The sequence below is a fragment of the Selaginella moellendorffii genome, unplaced genomic scaffold, assembly GCF_000143415.4.
Source record: "Selaginella moellendorffii unplaced genomic scaffold, v1.0 SELMOscaffold_9, whole genome shotgun sequence".
NCBI classification, from domain to species: Eukaryota; Viridiplantae; Streptophyta; class Lycopodiopsida; order Selaginellales; family Selaginellaceae; genus Selaginella; species Selaginella moellendorffii.
In genome coordinates, this window is record NW_003314270.1 from 918,122 (window position 1) to 924,797 (window position 6,676).

Below are 6,676 nucleotides of genomic sequence, written 5' to 3' on the forward strand. Positions count from 1 at the left end.
GATTAGAAGAGGTTTTGATATATAATATAGATATTCAGTTATAAGAAATATAAGTCTATTTTGAGTTCTCATATTATAGATAATCATATCCTATTGCCTGAGAATTTTGCTGTCTCATAGAAGTGCCAAATGGATAGTCTATCCTGTATGATTCAGACTACTTTTAACATCTGAGAGTGGTAATGAAGGAAATTACATAGAAGTATGTAATTTACTGTTAAAAGTGAATTTTTAAGCAACCCATTGTAGATTCCAACATTTCTTAGATTCTGGCAATCGAAGTGCTTTTTTCATGTGGATAAATATGAAATTTTATGAGACCAAGACAATAGACTACTTGGCAACTTATCTATAGATTTCAGAGCCAAACATTGTATAAATATATGAAGTTTATTGATCCAAATTGGAGGTATATATTACAAGATACCACTTTATTATGTTCACACTAATGTTGCTGTGGACTTTTGGAACAGGGTAGGCTCCAGTTTATTTCTTGAACCATAGAAGTACTATCTAACACTAAAGTTAACAACTAATTGGATATTGTTTTAGCCAATGTGAAATTCATGAAGCTTTAGTTGTACACAACCTTGCAAGGCTTGAGACATTTGTTCAAGATTCAGAGTTGGATATATACTATGAAGTGCCTTATGCATTATGCCACATGAATTGTGAGTACTTAATTTGGTTTTTAAACTTCTTATGTCACCATCTTATGTCTTGCTCTCATAGTGTATCATATGAAATTTACATACATGCCATAACTATGCACTACATTATCTCTTATAAGCAATCAACTACAAAGTAGTCATATGAAATTTTCAACACCTATATATATGCATGCCATTCATAGATTGGGTTGACCAAAATTGATTAAGAGTGATCACTCACGCAAGCATAACAATGTACAAAATGATATGAATGGAACATGGGTGCTCAAGTTAGACCCTTTATCCATGGCCTATCCACAGAAAACTAGGTATAAGTATGCACTATGAAGTTTTGAATTGCCAAGAATCTTGTGTATTAGATTGCAACTTAGAACCTCCATAAGGTTTAAACATTTTGAAATGGTGAAAATTTTAGGTTTTCTCATGTTCTTGCCAATTTATTTAAACCTATAGAGGATGAGTTTTGACACATTTATTTACTCTTTATTTCTCTAATAGGGTTTTCACAACATAACTACAAAATTAAGTAGTATGGATATTGAACTATTGTCTAAATTCTTTGTTGAAAGTGCTACTTTCCCATATGTAATTTGTTGCAAATTTTTCAAATATTTGCTATGCTAAGGGCTAAGTCCTTTGTTTTGAGCAAGTATCACATAGCAACAATCTAGAATCAAGCATTATCACTTTATCATGCATGACTAATCTAGATGAGTAATAACTTTTATATTTGGACTTGTAGATGTAATATACACTTCTGGATATAGTAGGCATCCAGTGCACCTTAATTGATTAGTGACTACTTAATAGATAATATATCTTTATATTTTTACCCCTAAAAATTGATTGACAAAGGAATTCACTATGGGATTCCGATACAAAGTAGATGGCTAATTGTCTCATTAGAATAACTAATAAATAAAATAGGATTAATAGATAGTTCCCTTGGCTCAATATGGTTGTTAGTCAATAAGGATATTAACATCTCACTCCAGGATTTTTGAAGAATCTCACTTGGAAAGTGGGAAAATCCCACTTTGTGACATGGAGGAAAAGCTCTACATAAAATTCTATGTAGAAGGAATTGAGCTTCCACAAAGAGCACTAGGGACTGCTGAGGATTTGGCACTGGCAGTGGCAGTATTGCGAGATTTTATAATGTATTAGAGAAGCCTGTGGCTTGAGCCTTAACTTGGACTATCAAACTTTTCTTCCCATAAAGAGATGGCAGATTCCTTAGATAGCAACTTGATCAAGGCAGCCTTCGCATTCACCACCATAATCATATCTTCCATATGGAGGTACCATGGATTGACGAAACATATCCAATGTTCTCTGCCTTGGGAGAAGACCATAATGAGTTGCAAGTGATGGCACTGCATAAAGAGCCAATGTGTGATATAGCCAATCCATGTGGTCTCATTTTGTTTGAAGTTCACAGCTACTCAAGTGTAACTATACACTGCTTGCTCCAGACCATAGCACCATGTCACGTATGGAGGGCCATGTCGTCTAATATCCCTCACAGGTTGTCCAAGGTTAAACTCCAATGGTGAAGCTGAGCCTTCGGGCTTGTAGAGCTTGGAAAGAACTCTCCACAAGATGCACATGTCTTCCATTGTGCACATTGCCTCCACTGTCCATCCTGCTGAGCATGTGAAAAAAGCTCGCATGATCTCATAAGTCAAAAAGGTAAATAAAGACAATTCATTAAAAGCAAAAAACACTTAGACAAATTGCCGACCTGGAAGTATATCTTCCATAACAGTGAGGATGTGCAGTAAGCAGAACATGATAAACTTCATTAGCTACTCAGCTTTGAAGGACTCTCATTTTCGTGATGGATCTTTCGGCCATCCCCAGATTGGAGATTAGATGGTGGAACCTTTGGAAATCTCTCTAACGGGAGTATGAAAATGGAATAAGCTAGCAAGGGAGATTTAGAAAGAATAAAGTTTACTTTTAATTTCTTGACGGCTGCAAACTTTTAATAGACTTTGTAAAGTATTATTGTGGAGTTTCATGAGATGGGGCATGACATTGTCGACCATGTCTAGCTGGAGATGAAGCTGTATAAGTCATGAAACCTCCAAAGCATGCTTTGCCCACTCAAGCTAGCACTGTGGAGAATCTGTATCATGTTCTTCTCTATAGTTGCTGCTGCTATGCTTTCTAATGCTGCCTTCATCTCTTTGAGTGTCCCCTTGGGCAGTGGATAGCATGTTTGAAACCTGTTGTTGCAGTAGACACACTTCTTTTTATGTCCCCCAACATCCAGCTCAATTGTCTCATAATCACGTTTCAACCTGCGCCTGAAGTTTGGTCTAGATTGTTTAAACTGACCGATCTTGCATTGAGCCACGTGGTCTCTGCTTTGAAAGAACAGCATCACATGCAAGCATGCCAAAGTTTCATGGATATATGGAGAGATTTGATCCACCAGGAAGTTGTACTCCATCTGTATGCCATCAATGAATAATGTTGCTAGCTCCTCTATGAATGGAGTCCAGAATCCCTTGAAAAGTTCAGTGGTGTATGCTTGAACATACTTTGCTTGCAAACCTGAAATAAAAACATGGTCATAAAATATTTATTTTAAACTTGAAACTTGTTACCTAGAAAACTCATGGGATGAAACAAAACTGTAAGCAAGATTTGATCCTTTGAGCCAGCATTGAGAATCCATATGTTTATAAATCCTGTTGATTGATGGGAGTTTTTATGAGTGCTGTAACTGTCCCAGTGTCCACCAATGGCAAAGTTCTGTGGATCACCTCTAGCAAAATGAGCTTCTTGCTAGATCATTGCTCCACAAACAGGACAAATAAGCCTGTATAGTGATTTGTGCACATCCCACATGTGCTCAAGCTCCACAGATCTCCTGCTTGACTGCCATGTTGTGAAAACTTAAGCACAAATCTTGCAAATCATTACAAGCTCCCACTTGCTCTAGGGATCAAAGAACCACTTGTATTCTTGAATTGGGTAGAATGCACAATATAACACCCCCCTTTATTTAGGGTGTATATGGACTTGCATGCTACCTCATTCCTCATATAAGCATGCCATCTCATTACAATAAATTCTAGTATATTATTTTTCAATTATTTTTTAGTATTTAAAGGTACAAAATAAAGTATACTTTTTATTCTACTATAAAAATATTCTGATTGTGTAGCTTAATATGACTACATAGAATATTAAATGCAATTTTTTTTGCTAATTATATTCTTGAAAGTAAAAGCTGTATAATCCTTTTGCTGTACCATAGAAAGGAAGGGATCTTTTCAATGTATTCTATGTTGATTCAATAGAATTTTTATGAACTTTAGTCACAGAATCAACAAAATTTTGGGAGTGATTAACTATATAATTAAGTTCAATTGATTCAATCACTTTGAATCATAACTACCCCAACAATCACTATATATAATTGTTCCCAAAATATTAATTATAATTATTAAATAATAATAATAATAGAAATAGAACTTATCTAGTTAAAAATATGTATATAATATATCAATTAGAGTTTTTGCAATACAATCAGCCACTAAACTATAAACATTTATCTAAATCATGTTTGATTCCCCTAAAGACCCATTGGCCTTCTACACTTCTACCATGATTATATTTCCGCTTACCAAACTTACTTTCATCAATTTCCACAATTTTTTCTGGACCATTAATCTTTTGACTACCTTGTTGTAATGTGATAACACAAATATCATGGCAAAATTTGTACTAATTTGTTGTCATATACTCACTTTTAATACTACATTCAATACAAGCTTGATCTTGTAGCATTTTAATGCACCAATAATATAACACTCTAAGCTTTTGAGCAAATGTGAGATTGATATTTATATACTAAGTATTAGTTCTAAGAGATTTTGTGGTATTGCAATTTTTACAATTCCACTTCAAACCATCTTTACAACCTTGGTTGTTAAATCAATATCTCATTAGTCATAGCATCTTTCACATTCTCTCTCTTCTAGAAGAAGATCAACTGTAATACAAAAACCTTACTATAAATTCTCTCAATAAGATTAGAAAAAGAAAGAATACTATCTTGAGCATGTTCTATATATTCCAATCTAATCATAATACTAAAGAGAATGAATAAAATAAGAAAGAAAATATAACAAGGAACACAAACATAAAACACAATGAGAAAAAACCTAAACCAAGCATATAAACTATATGTGTTATATTCACTCAATAATCATTTTAACACTATAAAACTATACTTTTGTAAAAAAAAAAAGACAAAGTGAAACAAAAATGAAATAAATGGAAAAGATATAAGGGATTATAAGATAAGGTTTAAAGTCATATTTGATATAATTGCACTGCAACCAATCCATATCAAGAATAAGGTTAAAACCTTAACTTGATACCCCTTCTTCTACTCAAATGACATATTCTTATGTAACAATTGTGTCAAGGAATAGCCACCTTTGCAAATTTACATAAGAAATACTAAAAGTAACTAGCTATATGAAGGAAATTACATAACTTGGCTATTGAAGCTTGTGTAGGTTAATTCTCCACCATAGCCACACTCCTTAGATTTATCTTAACATCTGTGGATATTACAATATAGCATAAATACTTTACATTCAACTTTGCAAATTTACATTTGCTCTTCTTTGCATAAAGTTTACTATCATGTAATAACAAAAGAATCTTGCATTAATGCTCCTCTAGCTTCTTACTTATAACAAGAATATCATCAAAGAAAACCTCTAAAAACTTATAAAATAATGTCTCATCAACCAAGTAGATGGAATTATAGTATTTATCAATCTAAATAGTATAACTATGAGCTCAGAATGCCTAAAGCTCACTGTATTGGAGATATATATATCATCTATTGCAATTTGATAGTATTCACTCTTTGAATCAGTTTTAGTAAACACTTGAGCTTCATTAACATTATCTAAGATATCATCAATATATGGCATTTATATTTTATCTTTAACCATTTTTTAAAAATCATATTAGTCAATATATATCCACATTAAGCTAATTTTGTTTTCATGAGCAAGGCCAGTGTGTCAAATCGAAACTTATTTGGCTTAATAAACTCAAATTTAAGTAACTCCTTAACTTGTCATTAGACTTTTTACTCCTCCATATAGTTTAGTAAAAAAAAATATTAGTAAATTGGCTTTGTTGTTAGCTTTAGCATAATCTTATATCCCATATCTCATAATAAAGGCAATCTATAAATTTGGAAAGAAAGATATCAATAAATTCCTTAAGTACATCTTGTATTATTACTTTTCCCTCCCATGTGCTTTGTATAAACTTCTGAATTTAGATTTCTCATGAGTTCATTCAACTTAATACTAATCAAACCCAAAGATATATAATCTCAAGTATCCTAAAACCCTTAACTAATTAGAAAAGAAGCTGATCTTTTATTTATAAGCCTTTTCTTTCTATATTTGAATTTTTATGAATCCATCTCTTAAATTGTTCTTTTTAATTGTTTATAATCTACTACACTTCTTTGCAAATTCACGCCCTCATAAATGGAAATTAAGAGCTATAGCTCTCTAAAGGGATTTATTCTTTTAACACCCCACCCTTTATAAATTGAGTTTAGCTGAAGTAAATTAACATATAGTGTGATTTCTTTAACCAATTAATAAAGTCAAACCAAAGACCCCTTTAATACCATATGTAAACTTATAAATTTGGACTTCTCAAAAAATCACATCTAAACTACTATTCAAACCCAAGGATGTATCTTAAAACTCTTAAGTGATTAAAAAAAGGATGCATTTTTATTCATATATTTAAACTCTTGTGAATTGTCTTTTGAATTGTTTTTTTCAGCTATTTACGCTGTCATCCTTCTGCATAAATAATAATTAACTTAAAAATATCTATTTATTACCAAAAGCTTGTTTTAAAGATATAATAGAAAGTATAATAATTGGAGGCTAAACTCTCTTTCTAAACCACACATCTTAATCCACTATACTTAGGGATCC